Raw genomic sequence first — 17,678 nt, forward strand, 5'->3', positions numbered from 1 at the left:
TGGAGTCTTTCTGGGGACTGAACAGTACAATGTTATTGTCCTGCTAATAGCAAGCAGCTTTTACAGACCTGGAGAAAAGGGGCTGGGAGAGACACTGGGAATACTGCAGATTGCCTTATCTGTGCCCCTGGGCTGTATCGGCCATCCCTAAGGACAAGCAGCAAGATGCAGAGAGTGCTGGAGACAGAGCTCCAGGCAGATCCTGTCACACTCACCCCGACAGCTATCCTTCCTGTATTTTGCTCCAGATCCTCCACGCACAAGATTCATCATTTCTTGACCTGTGCCCTGGTAACAAGCAGAGCAGATCTGTGCTTCCTTTCCTCATGGAGAGGCTCTGGGGGTCTGTCCTGAGGGCTCTCTCAAGGCCAGCCCTAGCTAGGCTGCTGCTGCCTCTGCCTATTCACCCTGACAGCAAAGCAACAGCATCTCACCTTAGCTTGCAGTTTTCCTCTGTGACAGCCAGGACAAGTTTCTTTTTCCTTAGCAAACACATTCTCTTGTCTGTGCCAAGGAGGGGCTCGCTCCAGCAGAGTGTTTACAATGCCAGAACTGAGGCAGTGCAGGCTGGGCACCGTGGGCTCCTGTGAGAGGTCCTTGCAGTGAAGCCCATCCTTCTCAACCTGCAGCCATCGTCTGTCACCGCTGTTGGTGAAAATCATGGCCTGGTCACTCTCAAACCCTCATTCTCATACTCCAGAACAGCTCCCCAGACCAAGAGCTGGTAAGGTTGATGATGATCATTATTATTATTAAGGAAATTTTAGCTTTTGTGGTTTCTTTCCCTTTAGGAGAGGGCAATTTATTAAAGCCAAAATTGTTGATGGGAGCTGATTTGACAAATTTCTCAGCTCGGAACCACTTCCTTCAGGAGGAAGCACTGAAATTGTTAAAACAAGGTTGTCTGTATTTTATAAACAAAGAAATGTTTTAATTCAGGGGTCAAGATAAGTTGAAAAGGAGTAGGATGAAGAGTCAGTTTTAGCTTAAAAAATATGACAAATGTATAAATCAAAAAGAACCCTATTTTAGCATCACTTAGAATGACTTTATAGCCCTGGAGTATTTATTATTTTACATTTTATTTCATCCTTGGTCCACGAAAAACCTCTAGTTTTGATATTTGGCAGAATTGGAAGGGGTTGTTATTGAGGGGGTGCCATTTGGCAAGCTCCTTGAGACACTAAAGCCATTTCTTTCCCTCTGGCGTTCAGAGCTTCTCAGTTTGCAGACTCAGCCCTTCCCAACAGATGGGAGAAGTCCCACGTGGGGATGGAGACAAAAGCCTTGCTGGGTGATACTCCAGGAGAGGCCGTGTCTCCAGCTGGCAGCCACTGCTCTCCTTCCTGTCCTGCCACTGTCATCACTTTGTGAGAGTACCTGAACTTCAGCCTCAGCTCACAAAACTTTGCCTCTGCATACAAAAGGACCACATTTTTTGTAGCAGTTTGGGCCGTGCTGCTATCAGTGTTCAGTGTCTGCCATCCCACCTGTTACAGGAGGGTACTGAGAGGCGATCAGACTGTGTTCAAGAAAGGGTGATTTGGAAATAGTCCAGGGATGAGCAAGGGTCCAAGTTCTGAAGATGCTCTTCTGTGTCTGTGCTACAGAAGAGGGAGGCGCTTGATCCTTGGAGGAGCAGGACGTGCTTTGCATTTGCCTTCTGTTTCCCAGAAATTTCTCCTCAAAGATGATTTCCAGGACTGTCAAAGCACATCTTTATTCATGCAGCTAAATATAAAGGCATAGGTACCTAGATGAACATAGACATGTTATTCAAGACTACTGATTAGAGTGAACTGGATGAGAAGATCTTTCTGATTCTGAAGTCCCTTGGGAACAGGGACCATCAGGACGTGTCTTAACCTATATTGAACACCCAATCCAAGAACTTACTGATTTGAATAGAACTTGTAAGCCTTGATGAAAACCTTGACTTTCCATCAAAATGCATCTCTCTCTGAGCTGGGCTATGACAGTAAACCTGCCCTCAAATTGCTTACATCACTCAGGCTTTCCTACTCATCTCGCCACATTCCCAAATCCCTGACTGTCCCTGAGAGGAGGAGAAGAGGATGGTGATGGTGAACAGGTGGCAAGGGAAAGAAGAAGGGTAATATGGCATTTTGGTCCAGGAACCAATGCTGTATTAATAAATTGTGAATAAACTGTGCCTCTAAACATTACTTTAAATGTTGCTTTACTTGAATTCAGTAAGGACAACACATTGACCTTTTCAAGGCTAATAGCTCAATGATTTACCAAGACAAATCATAAATTGATTCTTTTATTAATTATTTCTCTGGACAATATGAAATTGAGATTGATGCATTTTCCACGATACCTGGAAAGACATTTCTGCTCATCAGGTTACAGATGTTCCAGACAAAGCCCCATTGCTTAGACTGCATTCCTTATATGTAAGAATTTCTACCACTGCATCTGAAGAGCAAAATTCATTGAAGGAAGACATTTTCCCATGAAACTAGATGTAATCTTTGCTTCTGCCCTGCCCTGCCTTCCAGTGCTGTTGGCAGTTGAGAGAAAGCTCCATGCAATCCAATCTGTGGAACCAATTGTGACAACTCACACGGTTCTGAGTTTTACCTCCCCTGAAGTGTTTGGCAAAACAACCACGGCTACTTGTTAGCATATGCAAATAGATCTCTGGATATTATCACTGGCAGAGAGGCGGCATGAAGTGAGGGGCTGCCCATCCCTTCAGGGATGCCTTCTCATCTCAGTGCCTTGTCAATGCTATCAATGACCTAGAAGAAAATCAGAAATCATTACTAATAAAGAATGCAAGTGACTCAGACTGGGACATAATGAGCCATAGGTACTAGTGAGCCCGATCACTCAGCAAATCAGATGCAATCAAAGCAGATTTTTTTTCATGCAGCTAAATATATAGGCATGGGTACCTAGATGAACATAGGCATATACTCATGAGAAATCAGTGTAGCTTGTAAATGCTCCGTATGGGTAAATTATGCATTTTGCAAGCATAAATACTTTATTGCTGTCAGACTAGTAGGATAGCATAGCTTAAAGGAGGATTCATTCTGGTGTGTTACCAACATAATAAAGACATTCAGCTTCCTGTGCAGTGCTCTCTTACACCATCTCCTGCTGCAGCCCAGTGAGGCTTTAGCATCAGGGTTGTAGTCTAACACATGGAAGCTGTTTTTGTACGCATGTCACTTGCAGTTATTATTGTCACCTTGAGATATGTGGGCACTCAGGTTCCAGTTTTCCAAGCTTTCCCCAGGAATGCAGCAGTATGATGGGTGGCAAGAGGGCTTAAGTCTTCTTGCCTGCGCAGGGCACATCATCAGCTCTACCCAGTGCAACTGTCTTTTTATCACCACCTCTTCATTCATTTCAAAATGTAGCCAGACCCTAACCTTCGTGAGAACCAGGGAGCTGCTGTGTTTGCAGAGTCCCTCACAGGCACTTTTCCTATCTGTGGCTCTTTCTTCCCCAGGGCTGCTATTTCCCTTCGTAATAGAAGTGGCTCTCTGGAGCAGTTGCTTTTGGTGCTGACAGCTCTCTGATTAATGGCAGTGACAGCTTAGTCTCCCCGTGTGTGCTGGGGGAGGCTGCACAGGGCTTTCCTCTCCCTCCTCTTGGCTCAGCCTTTACCTACTTGGAAATCTATCCATCACAGCAACCACCTGGCAGGTAAATTCAGAGCATGCAAAATCCTGCCATCTGAGCTAAAAAAGAATTGAGCAACATCAGCTCAGCAGAAACAGTATTATTGTATGGATGAGGATAAAATGCAAGCTTTGTAGAGAGAGGCAGTGTCATTTATTAGGCCATGCACTTGCATTCAGGAGGGAAAGTGGGACAAGGTTTTGGGCATTTCTTTAGCTTAAAATCAAAGCAACCATCTCCCAGGCTGAACAGGTGCTGAGACTAATTGCTCTGAGGCTACAAGTCACTCATCTTTTCGACAGTGTGGGAGAAAAGGGCATCGATACCTGGAGATCATCTGAGAAGGGCAGGAGTAAAGTCACTATGCTTCTGTGAATGGAGGCAGCCAGCTATTTATCACTGTCCTGCTGATGGACTTAGAATTCATACTCCCTCCTGGCATGATATAAAAGTTAAATTTGCAAGCAGAATCTTGTTTTAGCAAGAAGGAAGACAAAACAGGAGGAGAAATCAGAAAAATCAGTGACAGAGAGCTGGGCAGATGAGACAGAGAAACAAGAGCCTAAGCTCAGCCTGTACCTACCCTGCAAGCATCCTCAGCTCTCCTTGCCTGGGTCTGTGGCTACAACCAAGGGCTGCTCAGAGCTGCACATTTTTAGAACATACACTGACATATGCTGACATACACTGAATTTCTGCCAAGACACAGCAAATCCAGGAGATCCTGGAGTGTAGCCAGAAGTAAACATTTTGATCATAATGGCTAAACAACAGAAGCCACTGCTATCACTGAAGAACAGGTAGAAGGAGTGAACCTGACAGTGATTTACACCTTGCTGCAAATGGTAGGGCCCAGAGAGGAGAGAGCAGGGCTTGAGAGGGCTGTGGGGTTCAAGACAGACTGTCCTAATTCCCTTGTAGGCAGGAAACATTGATACAGCCTTGGAGGGAGTTTGTTGGGCTCATTGGGGTGTGCTGGGGGAGCCGCTGCTCCCTGCACAAATCAGTCATGCTCTGATCCTTTGCCATCTGTAGACAGTGGGATGGGAAATTAGTTCAGTGCACACTCGGTGCGTATTGAAATATAACCTAAATAAAACATCGCAAAGAATAATCATCAGAGAAATAAATCTGGTCATGCTATGTGGTGTCTTCTGGAGCATCCCATTTCAAAGCAGGAAAACCTCTTTTGTTCCACTTTGGATCTTTCTTCTTTTCCTTTTATGCACACAAGCGAAGTGCACTGCCTGCATCACGTCCCAGCAACGTTCCTGCATGAAGAGCAAAGCCAGGGCCCTCATGAAGGGAGCACACAGCAAACCAGGAAGATCCCTTGGTTCGCAGATTTTTGGAAAGCTGCTCAGAAATGAATGGCAGCCCTATGACCTCTGCCTGCAGAGGCTCCAGAGAGGAAGCTTCAGGAGAGAAACAAGGAGAAATTCTTTGGAAAAGCTTTCATTTTCATATTGAAGTGCCCCTAGGACATATTTAGACTCTGACTATCAGTGGAGTTAGGGATTGAAAACATGGGTTCCTAAATGATATTTTCAGAGGCAGATTCTGGCACACTGGGTCAGACCTTCAGACCATTTTTCTGGCTCCCATAGTGGCTCTCCTTAACTCTGTCCCTTGCACATACGAACGATGCATAATATCACATTATAAATGCTTAACACATCATTTTCTTTCACACAATGCTGAGAGGACAGCAGGTCTCCCTTGGGCAGCTGGGTGATTCTGTGCTGGTTGATGTTCTTTCTCATCATAGATACAAAAGCCAGCTTTTCACTCTGTGTGCAGCTGAGATAAAGTCTACAAAAGATACTATCTCCAACCTTGCTGCCTAAATTTGGGTGCAGTTGCCCAACAAGTTTAAAAGTGATCAGGAGGAGAGTAAAGCTCCTTCTCCCTCTCACACACACAAACACAGGATAATCACGTAAGCCTTGTTTCCTTGGGAAACCAAGCGAAAAAATAGCAGTAGCACAGAGACACACTGTAAGACGTGAAAACAGACCTACAGACCTTCCAGTTGGGGAACGTGAGAAAAGCCACCAGTGAGGCTCCCTGAGCTAGCGAGGTCAGCACAAGTGGGCTGCAGCTCCTAAAGGGGAGCAGGCAGGCACCTCTTCCCAGGCTGCAAAAGCAGCATATGAACGTGTGAACGTTTTGCTAGCTGCTCTCTTTGAGCTCGAAGGAAAGCAGAATTTCTGTTAATTAATGCTTCATGTAGCAGTGTAAATCAGTCTGCCACAGTGATGAGAAGTTCGCAAACAGCCAATTATGTGGGAAAAGAAACTGTGGGTAACGTGCAGTGCCCTCCTCAGCGAGGGGCTAAGAGGATGAACGGTGTGTGCTGTCCAGGTTTGTGCAGCTGCTGCTGGTGCTGTGTGTGGTACCTGGGCAGATCCCATCACATGGCCGGGTATCTTCGGGCTGCAGGACTGCAGATCCAGTCCATCTAGTGCAATAAAGCAAAAAAAAAACCCTTCCCTGCCCCTCAGCTCCTGTCATAGTACTCATGTGCATAGAATTTTAGAACTGTTGGGTTGGAAAGGAACTTAAAGCCTGCCCACCCCCACCCCTGCTATAGGCTGGCTACCCAGAGCCCATCCACAGCCTCAGGCATCTCCATGGATGGGGCACCACAGCTCTGGGCAGCAGAGCCAGCACCTCACTGCCCTCCGACTGAAGGAGTGCTCCCCACTATCTAATCAAAATAAAATAGCTAACTGCCTGCCAGGTGGTGAGGTGAAGTTGCCTCAGAGGGAATCCTTCAAACATCATCTCTGGCCTCTTTATTTTCCTTTCATCATTTATTTGGCTCAGTGCTACACACACACACACACACACACACACACACTCCACATCCTGTTTAGATTCATCTTCTTCAGAAAAGGATGATAGCAATCACTACCCGAGATCAAAGCAAAGGATAGCTTATAAATGAGCTGACACTAAAAAAGGCAAAAGCGTTCCTTAAATGTTTCACATCTGCAATGTTGTTTCGTTGTATGAGGGAGCAGGGGACGATCACTGGGTTGTGTCTCTCCAAGGAGACACTTCCACCAAAATGAGCACTGGGGAGGTATGGTTGCTCTTAACAGGAGCCATTGGAAGTAAACACAGCTTCATAAAAAGCAGTGATGTTGAATAATCTGGTCTTGTAACTTAGACTGGATGTCTAAAGAATGTTTCAACCACGGGAGACTCTTGGAAAGCCTCCACATGGACATAAGGTACCAAGATGTCAGTCTAAGTTCATGACTGAGCTTGGTACTTTTGCATCCAGGACTGCTGATTTACAGCTTTTATGTCCAACAATTGTGGTATTTTGCTCCCTAGCTTTTCAGCACGTTACCTTTGGCCATATGAGAAATGGGAGGAAGTGACCAAGATTTCAAAAGCGGTACATAAGTAAGAAGTGATCTGCAAAATAACTTGTGCAAGGAAGAGGGAAAAACCCAGCAAGATCTCTGCAAGGGCAAATAAAGCACTGTGGACTCCGCATACCCTTAGGTATTGATTTAATTGACTTACAAATGTCCTTTTGGGATGTCAGTCACTTCCAAGCTCAGGGCTGCTGCAGCTATGTTAATGTTGAGAAAAGAAACCTACATTGAACCAAACATTGCCAAGGGGAGAGAGGAGAGTGGCTGTCTTCTCCTGAGGTCATTGTGTCCTACCTGCCCAGGAGATAAGAACTGGAAAAATGGCAGGGCAGGGAAGAAAAATAAAAGCAAAAGCCACGTCTGAAAGGTTCAACAGGACTTCTTGGGGATTAATTACTCCTTGAACTGAGTAGAGAAAAAAAATCTAGATGGAAAGTAGCTGTGGCAGAGCTTATCCTTGCCAAGCTGTAAGGGACTGTGGATGCACCTCTCTTGCTCCCCGAAGGCATCCAAGGACTGGAAGGAAGCCTGAGGGGAACAGTAGGTCAGGAACCACAGGGCTGCCAAAGATACTTTGTGCCCAAGTAGAGGAGAGCTATAAAGTAAAGTAGGATGAGAACCCCACTGTCCCCATCAGCCACTTCAGGACAGCAACACTGCCTGCATTCCTCAAGCAGTTGTGCAAAGTCATGCAAGGAGGCACTCCAGCCTTAAGTATGCTCATATAGGATTACAGGATTAGGTCCTGGGAGGATAGAATGAATAAATCTTGCTGAGACAACTTGATTGCTTTCACATGGTATAATTACAGAATGAACTGAAGGAAGGGAAGAGAGCAGTGGCACTTGGGCTGAGACCAACCACAAAGCAGTTGGTACCATGTCTTGTAAAAAAACAGTGCTTTCAAATTTCCAGTAACTTTTCAAGATGATGATTTTATTCCTCTGAAGAGTCCATCAGAGGAACAAACAGAAGATCAATCCACATGGAAGCACTCCATCCCCCTCCAACAGGAGCACCACTGAAGCTCTCACCTTCCTCAGGCTCTTCACACCAATGGAAATGAAAAGCTTAAGGAAAAATGTGGGTCAGCTGCTACAAATCAACAAGGCTCCATGGAAGCCCATGGGTTCATAGTGATATACCCCAGATGAATAATCCAGCTGGTTTTGCTTTGCTGCTTAGGTTTTCATTTGCAGCCCTTCCAAGACAGCCTATGTAATCCATTAGGATCCACCCACTGATCTCCAAATAATTTTCAAAAGCCAAAGGTGCTGTTTGTGTTGTGAGATTGATATCTCACTAGCAGCATGATTCAGGTTTCCGGCAGCAGGTATGAGATTTAACTGCAGGAAATGAGCTTATTTTTAGCTGATGCATTCGCTGGAGGTATGTGTAAATGGATTTTTGCTGGGTATCCTGTTTCTTAGGCAATTGAATATAAAATTTTAACTCTTGCTTTTAATATAAAACTTAGTTTGAGGGAACAGTTACTGAGCGGGTCCAGAAAATGCCATACCCAGATAAATACCCAAGGCTGGGAGGGATGTGTGCACTCACAGTACTTGAACTTGGTAAATGAAGATGTCCATGAGATTGCCAAGCAGAAAATGAGTGTTGGGTTAACCTGAAAAACAATGGCTTTGATTCGGTTTTAAGTTTACCCTGTGGAAATCATCTTTTGATTTTTTGTTTTTGGTGGTATGACCTTGAAGAACTGACCGAAATAGAAATATTCTTACTGAAATCCTGTGTTTGACAGAGGCTGAATTTCCAACCCAAAAATCACAACAAAATCATGACGACAGAAGAACACCAACCAGCCCTAAGCAACTATCCTCTTGTCTCCAGGAATCTGAGTCTATGGCTGATGTCAGCATGCATAGAAATGAACAGCTGGAGGGGTTCAGCTTTCCTTTCTCTTCAGTGCTATCAGGATCCCATTCTCCTATGTCATGAACTTAGCAATGTTAGATGCTATTAGGAGCTCTCTGAGCTTTTCTGTGTAGAAACATGGTCTGGAAGGGGCTGAAACATGCCCAGCTCGTCCCATGCAGTGCAGTGTGCATCCTGCCAACCCATCCAAGGGCAGAAGGGGAGATTAGTGGTGAGAAGCAGTAACAAACAGCATGTGGCTTAAATTGGCATCAGATGTGAATTTCTGGGATACCTAAGTCACTCCCAGCCCCCTTGCTTGGTGCTCAGGCATTCAGCAAGATCCTCTCTGCTGCTCTTTTTAGGATGTCTTAGTGTGGGGGACAGATAAAGATCTGGCAGCATGTTGCTGAATACATGGGAGAGGGGAAGAAGGGCTAAAGCATGAACCTTACCAAATTCCTTCTCACAGCTTGAGGAAGGGGCCTGACAGCCCACTCCCCTTGTGCACAGTTCCTTCATGCCTGATCAAGAGGATAATGGATGGGTTTAACCTCTACAGGAGGGGAGGATAGCCGTGCATCAGTTGCCAGCTGTGCACACCCAGGCCCCAGCACACAGCCATGCGCACACACACATCCACACGTGCAGCCCGGTGCTCTGTGTGCGTGCTTCCATCCATGTGAGGGGAGCTCTGACACGGTGCAGGAGACATTCGCCCACGCAGATCTCATTAGATGTCTCAAGCAGGGAAGGAAGCTAAAGACTGGAGAAGCCCTCGCTCTCTTTTTTCCTCTCCTGTGCACACGCTTGATGGGAGGGGAGAGATGAGGAAGAGGGGGCAGAGGAATGGGGGGGGAATAATGAGTGTGGCTGTGCTACAGTGATGAATTTTTCATCTGGCCTGAAGTGTAATTGTAATGCATGGATTAGCACTTTGGGAAGTAGTTCAGCTGTTACTGCTGGGGCTTTTTTTGCCTTTGCTTTTGATGCACAGAGGGTAAGCGCAAAAGTTTGCTGTTCTGTGCTTTGTGGGGAAAACAGGCAGAGCAAATTGTCTGGGGTAGGAGTTAGGGCGGTTCTTAGGGAAGGAAGGGGAGGAATTTGAATACCCTGGGGTGTCCAGCTTGTTGCTTTTGCTGCCTTTTGTGACAGTACCATACTTTTAGATGTGACAACTGCACCAATCTGTGGCTGTGCCCCATGGATGTTGGGGTGTCAGGGCTCTGGGCAAAGCTCCAACTGCCCAGACCATATCCCCCATCACAGCAGGGGCTGAGGCAGGGAGCCCAGGGGTACAGGTGAGAATGGACACCCTGGGGAGACCCCAAGGGGACAAGGATGGAGGAGAAAATGCTCCCTCACCCCCACCCCCCTCGCTAGTGCTGAGCTGTCTGCAATCAAGAAAGAGGAGATGCTGGGAGCATGGACAGGAGTGCTATGATGTCATTTCTTCACAATCTGTGCATATGTATATCTGTAGAGTGCTTTGCTCTCAGGGGAAATGTCTTCTCCACTGGCAGCTCTTCAGTCAGGCACACAAAGCTGCATCATAAAATTACAGGAGTTCACCAGGATTCAGCGTGTGTTCACAGATCAAAACATTTCTCTTCTTTGCGAGCTCACAGCTTCCCAATCTTCTCCCTAACGTAAAGGCATGCAGTGCTGAGCAAATGCCTGCGGCTGAAAGGGAAAAGCAGGATGTTTTATTTTATTTAATCCACATTATAGCCAGCCCGTGGGAAATCCTGTTAAAAGATCAGTGGGGATTCTTCGAGTTGAGGGAAACTTTACTTCTCAGCCAGAGAGCCCTTCAGACTGGGAGAGTTGCAGGATGGGACCTCAACAAATATCTCAAACCAGAGGCAGAGAGGGCACACTGATCAATTCCTTGGTCAACTCCTTCTTTTCTTAGTACTTTTCAAGGAAATAAGGGGGGAAAAACCCACACAAAAAGCACTGTGTGCTTCTCCTGATTCTGCTGTTTATGCTACTCGTGTCCTTGGTGTCACATTGCTAAAGTGGAAAGCACTTGCCCTGGCAAAGGGACATCTTGTAATCTCAGTGCTGGGAATCCCATGTGCTGAAATACCAGAAGGCAGTAAACAAAAGAAAAACATCTGCAAAGTCTTGGATTAAGAAGGGTGTAGACAGCTAGAAGGTGAACCTCAGTCTGCTGAACCGGATGGAGCAGGGACGTCTTCATGCTGCAGAGCCCACTGCGATGATGGAGAAGCTTCAGTCCCAGTGTTGGCAGCATGGGCCCTGCAGACAGCTGCTTACAATGGGGAAAAAAGTCTTTTCCAGCTGCATGCAGGAGCCCACATGTGCCTGACCTTGGCTTTGAAGCTGCAGCTGAGGGTGGTGAGATGCTGGCACTGCTCCCAGAGCTGTGGGTGCCCCATCCCTGGAGGTGCCCGAGGCTGTGGATGGGCCCTGGGCAGCCTGAGCTGGGGGGGGGGGGAGCCAGTCCATAGCAGGGGTGAGGCTGGGAGGTCCCTTCCAACCCAACCATGCTGTGCTGCTGGGAGATGGGGCTGCCCATGAAACGAGCAGCAGGAACTGAAGGACACAAAGGGCACTGTGTTGTCCCATCTGCTGGGGGCATGTACCTATTTGGGTGATGTGTGAGCCCACCCCACTCTTCTAGCAGAGCGCTCTCACCCTGTTATTGCACAAAGCCCTCCTCCTGCCCCCACCAGCCCTACTCTCAGGTAGGAGCCAAAATGTCTTTCTCAGCCAACCAGGAACACCCCATGCTTTCCACACAGGGCCCCTTCAGGCTAAAATTAGCAGTGTTTCCCTCTACAAAGCAACTAATTAGTTCAGGAGAAGGCACAAGGAGAAGTGTGAAGAGAAAGGGAGCTTCCCTTATAAAATATTTACCTCCTCAGCCTCCGCAAGTGCCTCCTGAGAAATTTTGGAGAACGGTCTAATTAGGCTCAGAGCTCTGCTCCAGTTTCATGCATCTTCTGCCCCCTCCTTGCTCATCCTTTATTAATGCAGCCTTTGCGTGACATAATGGGATGTTTGTTTCCTAAGGGGCTTTTTATCCCTTTGTTCTTACACAAGAAGGGAAAAAAAACCATTAAGTCTAACAGAAGGGAGTTTTCTTAAAGGATGTTCAAGAAAAGTAATTTTACATACACTTATGTATACAGATGCACATTCCTGAGATATAAGGGATTCTTTCTTGCATGGACCCACAGCTCCCCATAAGTCCTTTTCCTGGTGTTTACCTTAAACTTGCCTTGCTCTTTTTAACTGAAGGAATTCCTTTCTAGTGACATCAGCTCAGTGGTGGAGAATCCATTCCAAGAAGGAACGTGAGGTCTGAAAAGTATCCAGCGACATCTTGTTTGATTTCTGCTATTTCAAACATCAGAATCAAGTAATTGTTTTACAGAGCTAGAACTTGCCAGAAGGGCTTAATGCATTTTTAGTGGGATTGAATAATAAAGCATTTATAGATTTATTGCTCTTCTTAAACAATGCAAGGGAAAAGGATACACTGCTCCACTTGGGACCATTTAAGCACAGAGTATTTTAAAGGATACAGCTGGGCAGCACCATCTCATTAATATTTAGGGAAGCCTTGGTTCACCTCCCCTTTTCCTCCTTTCCGTTTGGACTTTAGGAGAGAAACAGGAGTGTAGCAGTGCATTCCTTCCCCACAGCCCCATGTGTGGGCACCTGGCCTGATTTGTGCAGCCCCAAGAAAATGCCCTGCTCCCATCGCAGCCCCTTTGCACCCAGCACATCTTTCTATCTCCAGTACAAAGCGAGGCAAAAGGCTGCTCTGAATTTCTTCATAGAGAAGGCAGGCTGCTGCATTGAGCTTGCCTGGCACGCTGTTATGTATTTTTTATTACTAAGATAGTAAAATATTGAAATGACTTCCGACAGAAAGAGAAGAGCAAAGGAAAACACCCAGGAGAAATGATTTTATCTCAGAGGCTTTAATTGAATGGTGTAAAACACTTTTATGGTAAAAGTAAGATGATTTATTTTGCTCTTATTAGCATCAGTACAGTAAGAGTCCTCCTTCAAACAGCTTTCATGCTCCTGTGTTTACCTGCCACTGTGTAATTTGGGTGGTTCTGCTGCACGGATTATTCCTGAGGATGCTTTTAGTTTTGACTCCACCATTTTTAGTTACTGGTGCTGAAAATCCTGTGTTTTTGCACAGGGTTTGTACACTCCCATGGTTCTGCACTCTGCAACAGCAGAGATGTAGGGAGCCCAGTAAGCTCCTCTTCTTCCTCCTCCTCTCCATCCACAATGCTGACAAACTCCCAGGTGAATGGGATTTGCTGTCTGGCAACAATGTTACACAACTTGATGGTTTCCTGGAGCATCATAGAGATACAGTAATTTATCAAAGGGTTCTTTCATAGGAGCCATTGAGTCCTCTTCTCATGCCCTCCAAGTGATGGAAAGCAGATTTAATTTTGCAGTTCATACTTCCAGCCCTGAGATGTGTAGGGCCAAGATGTGCCCAGCTGTGACACTGGCCATGCTCTCAAGCACATACCTTGGGCACAAGGTCCCATTGGCTTCGTGTTTGAGGGCCTGGGGCCACAGCATGGCTTTGGGGGATGCCCCAAACACAAGCACTTTCCTGGGGAAATGCAGTGTTCAGCAAACACTGCTGACATTCCCTGTGCCAAGGGGGACTGATCACTTAGCTGGATTGGAGCAGATACTTGGACATTCCCCTTGATTTAGGAGGAGAGATGGGAGCACGTCGTGTTGGAGGAAGAGGAGGAGTATGATGGCTTGTCCCAGCCTCCCTCCAAAGAGCTCTGTGCCTGCTGCTTAGGGCTCACACTGCCCACACATTCAGGAGCCTTCCATCGCCAAGGCACAATTGTTTCATACTTTCCCATCTCCAATTTGCACTTCTTTGGGAAAGATGATAGGACTGGTTATATCAGAGCAGCTGTTGTCTCACTGGGATTTAAAGAAAAACAAAACAGACTCCTCTGTATTACTTCTGAGCTGTTTTAGTTCTTGCAAACTGTGCTTGGCTGACCTCTCGGAAGGCACAACATCTGTATCAACAGAAATGGAGACAGGGCAGGTTTTTGGGCTCCTTCATCCTGCTGCTCTGATAGATGCCCCCAAATGGGGTGCACAGTTGCGTTGCCTGTTGAATTAGTTCCTACCTGGGTACCTCAAATCACCTGATGCTCAAGCTGGTTGAGTCCCAGTGTGCAAGCAGGGATGGTTTCCTGAGCAGTCCAGGTAGGGCGAGCATCTCCAAGACTGGGAATAAAAAACCCTGCACTGAAATCATACAGAAAACTGTGTAAGCTGACTTTCTTAACACGCTCACTGCATAAAGAGCGAAAATCTAGGCATTGTTTTGAGTCATTTCTGCATATTCTATTCTAATCTTTTATTCTTTTACTGCTAGTGCTCCAGAGCAGAGTGCTGACACAGCCGAGGGAAACCACGGGGTGCACATGTGATAAGGATTCCCTCGCTGTATTTCTATTGTTGTGTTTTTTAGCGGTTTGGGTTTTTTTTATTATTAAGTGCCGACATTAAAACTTGTTCATGTAGCACGCTAAACCCCATCTCCCTGTTTCTATAGAAACCAGCTGGCTGTGTAATGCCATGTGAGGATTCCCAGGCTGACCTCATCAGCATCTCCCTTTGCGGCGTCTCTCCTGCTCACAGCCTTATCCCCATCACACCTCTGCCACTCCTGTCCCGCTCTTTACCCTGGGTATCTGAGCACAAAGGGCCCACATGAGGCTGCCGTGTGCAGAAGAACACAATTGCTGCTGCAGGAGTGATTTGTATTTCCTTTTTTTCTTCTTCTGACAGTCCTTTGCCATTTACTCAGTGCAGAAGGAAAACTGCTGCCTTAGAGTGCTCAGGGATGGATTACCATTTAAATATTCCACCGGAGGATTCACGTACACGTGTTATACGCACCATAAAATGAGAATCCCCTTGACTGCATTTGACTTCCAAGTGTAAAATCTGCACGTTTTGCAAGTGCACTGCCTCTTGTTTGGCAGGAAGCATCGGCAGGACTCACAGCACTTCTATCCCTGGCTCAGCCCCTCTGCAGCAGGTCCCCTAGTGCTGACAGCTGCCATTGCAGCATCACCCCATCTCCAGGCACTTTTCTTGCTCATCTTCCCCCCTTGATACTTTGATATGGCATGCTGCTTCCCTTCACTCAGCAGTACTTTTGCCCTGATGAGCAAAAGCCTCTACCCCCTCTGTCTTCATGCACAGCAGAGGGATTTCTCCTGCCCATTGCTTGCAATAAATGAGGTCAGACCCCAAGCCAAAGCAAAGCCCAGAGTCTGGGAGAGCTGCTGCCTGTCCTTGGCACAATGGGCACAGCCAAATCTGCTTTTCAGAAGCTAACAGCATCCAGGACACGTGTCACCCCCTGTTATCACTTTTCCCCAGATGCTTTTTTCGTACTCTGTAGGGCTCAGCTACTTCTCTCAGTCTGTCATATTCTGCCAGAGATCACTGCAGAGGGTGAATAAAGGGCAGCATCCCCATTTCCAAGTGATTGACAGCATACTTGTCACTTCAGCTTGAGTGCTTTAGCCTGTCTTTGGGGCCTGGCTGGTTTGTTCCTCAATTAGAAGCAGATGAAACAAATCAGGTCTATTTAGAGATGCAGTGTAGCATATTTCCTCAGAACACCCATACGCTCCTGCTTCCCCAAAAAGCAACTAAATGCTCTCTCAGTCCCATTTCCAGGGTTATCCTGAAGCTTCTGCCAAGATGTAAGTCACAGTTTTGAACTAATTATTCTCCATTAGCCACAATTCTCCCGTACAGCACCCAGCTCACCCACATGTAGCCTGTTCTTGGACACTCCCACCTCTGCCAGGTGTCCCTGGTTGGTAGTTTAGAGTGCCTCCAGTTCCCTCCTATAAAAGAAAATGCATAACACTGTTTTTGTTTAGCCTGTAGGAACAGTAATCAGCACCTGCTTGTCCTCCAGCCTCCCAAGTGACTGATGGGCATGTAAGTAATGTACTCTGGATGGGAGTAATGGGATTGTGCTGGAAAGTAGAGGGCTGGCAGCAACGGGAAGGATAGAAGAGGATCCTGATGGGTTCCTGTGGAGCTTGGGTTGGTCAGACTTCTGATTTTGAGGTGAACAAATTTAGGTTTATGTTTGGCATTTGAATTCTGCTCATTGGAAATTGATCCCTCTTTAATGTGGGGCAAGAAGAAGCTAATGCTTTTGTGTGTGCTTGGAGCCTCTGGATTCCAGCAGCACTGTCCTGAGATGTTAAGCCAGGACAGAGCTGCTGGTTATTTCTATGAGTGAGCTGCAAGAGAGCAGGTGATACCCATGGACATACAGTGAGCATAGAGCTGCTGCTTGTTGTAGAGGGGCAGAGGGTTCTTCTATTTGTGTCTGTCCCCCAGCCTTTCAGTAGCATCAGTAGCTTTCAACTGTGAAAGAACATGAATCCATCTGCTGACTGAGTTAAGGAGAGAGGAGGAAAAGGGATCTAACAAAAATGTCATAAACACTTAAAAAATAAAGTTATACTTGGGAAACCCTCTAAGAACTATCACCTCTTCCAATATCCCTATTCCAGTTAAAGAAGCAACACTGAAAGCTGTTAGTTGCTTTCAGTACTACATGCTAACATTATGCTGGCAGATAGCATTGGACAAGCCCACAAATGCAGAGTGATGCTGAGATCAATACCAACCAAGTAACTGCCTGGAGGCAGTCAAATGACCTTCCAGCATAAGAAGCACTCTGTATGATGAAGTCAGCCAGAAAGGAGAATTGATATGAACTGTTTAGTATGCTTAATTTTGTCTTAATTGTGCTAGGAGTTATTATTGTGAGAATAAAAAAAAAAAAAAGGAAAAAGAAAATGGATTAAAAGAAGAGTGTGCATAGCCTGGGTATATAAGCAAAGGAGCAAAACAAAATGCAAAGGATGAAGGGCAGCTTTATGGGAGATAACTCACCAGATGGAGTAAATATGTACGTCGGCAATATATCGGCAGTGTGTGTCTTGGAGAATCATCCTGTCTAATGTCCTGGCTCAGATGAATGGCAATGGAGTTTCAAGCAAATTGAAAGAAGATTTAAGAGGGCATAAAAAGAGCTGGCCTCATGAGAAGGGACACAACTGGGGTCAAAACTATAGACTTTAAATACCACAGCCCTGGGATGAAAAGTAAACAAACAGGGAAAGCAGCTCTTAATAATCGAGTGCTGAAATGGAAATAAAGCTGCTTCCTCTGCCGTGATTTAGGGTTGCCTTATGGTCTCTGCTGCAGTTGGGGAGGTGTGTGCGGTGCAGTGGAGCTCCTGGTTGCAGTGAGGGTTGTGTTGTGTGGCTCTGCGGGTGTCAGCACACTGAAATGGGGAACAGCTGAATTCATACTGACTGAGCCATAAATAATGGGCACTCTATGCAGGAGTCCTTCTATCAAGGTTGAGAAGCACAGAACATCCCCTTTATCTTGCCCTTCGGCTGTGAGCTGTGGTGATGCCCTCAGAGCCCAGTGAACTCAGAGCAGCCAGTAAGGTCACTTGGATCACGGGTCCCCTGCATCACTTCTGAATCAGTGTGTGCCCAGCACTGCCCTCCTGCTTGGATGCTGCTGAGGTCAGCCTGACGGTGTCACCTGCAAGTCCCTGGGCTTTTGTTCTCCAGAAGAGATTCATCTTCCTTTTTCATCTTCCTTTCCTCTGTGCAGCAAGCCCAGCTGTGGAAACTGCAGAAAAATTAA

At 46.3% G+C, this 17,678-nt stretch overlaps 1 long non-coding RNA gene across 1 annotated transcript; it reads left to right on the plus strand.

Annotated features, from left to right (window-relative positions):
- Positions 1–15,883: 15,883 nt before the first annotated feature.
- On the plus strand, positions 15,884–16,806 carry LOC125700775 (uncharacterized). Its single transcript, XR_007380057.1, has 2 exons — positions 15,884–15,935; positions 16,523–16,806. It is a non-coding gene; the product is annotated as an uncharacterized LOC125700775 (long non-coding RNA).
- The last annotated feature ends 872 nt before the right edge of the window (positions 16,807–17,678 follow it).

Source organism: Lagopus muta, chromosome 15 (assembly GCF_023343835.1).
Source record: "Lagopus muta isolate bLagMut1 chromosome 15, bLagMut1 primary, whole genome shotgun sequence".
NCBI lineage: Eukaryota > Metazoa > Chordata > Aves > Galliformes > Phasianidae > Lagopus > Lagopus muta.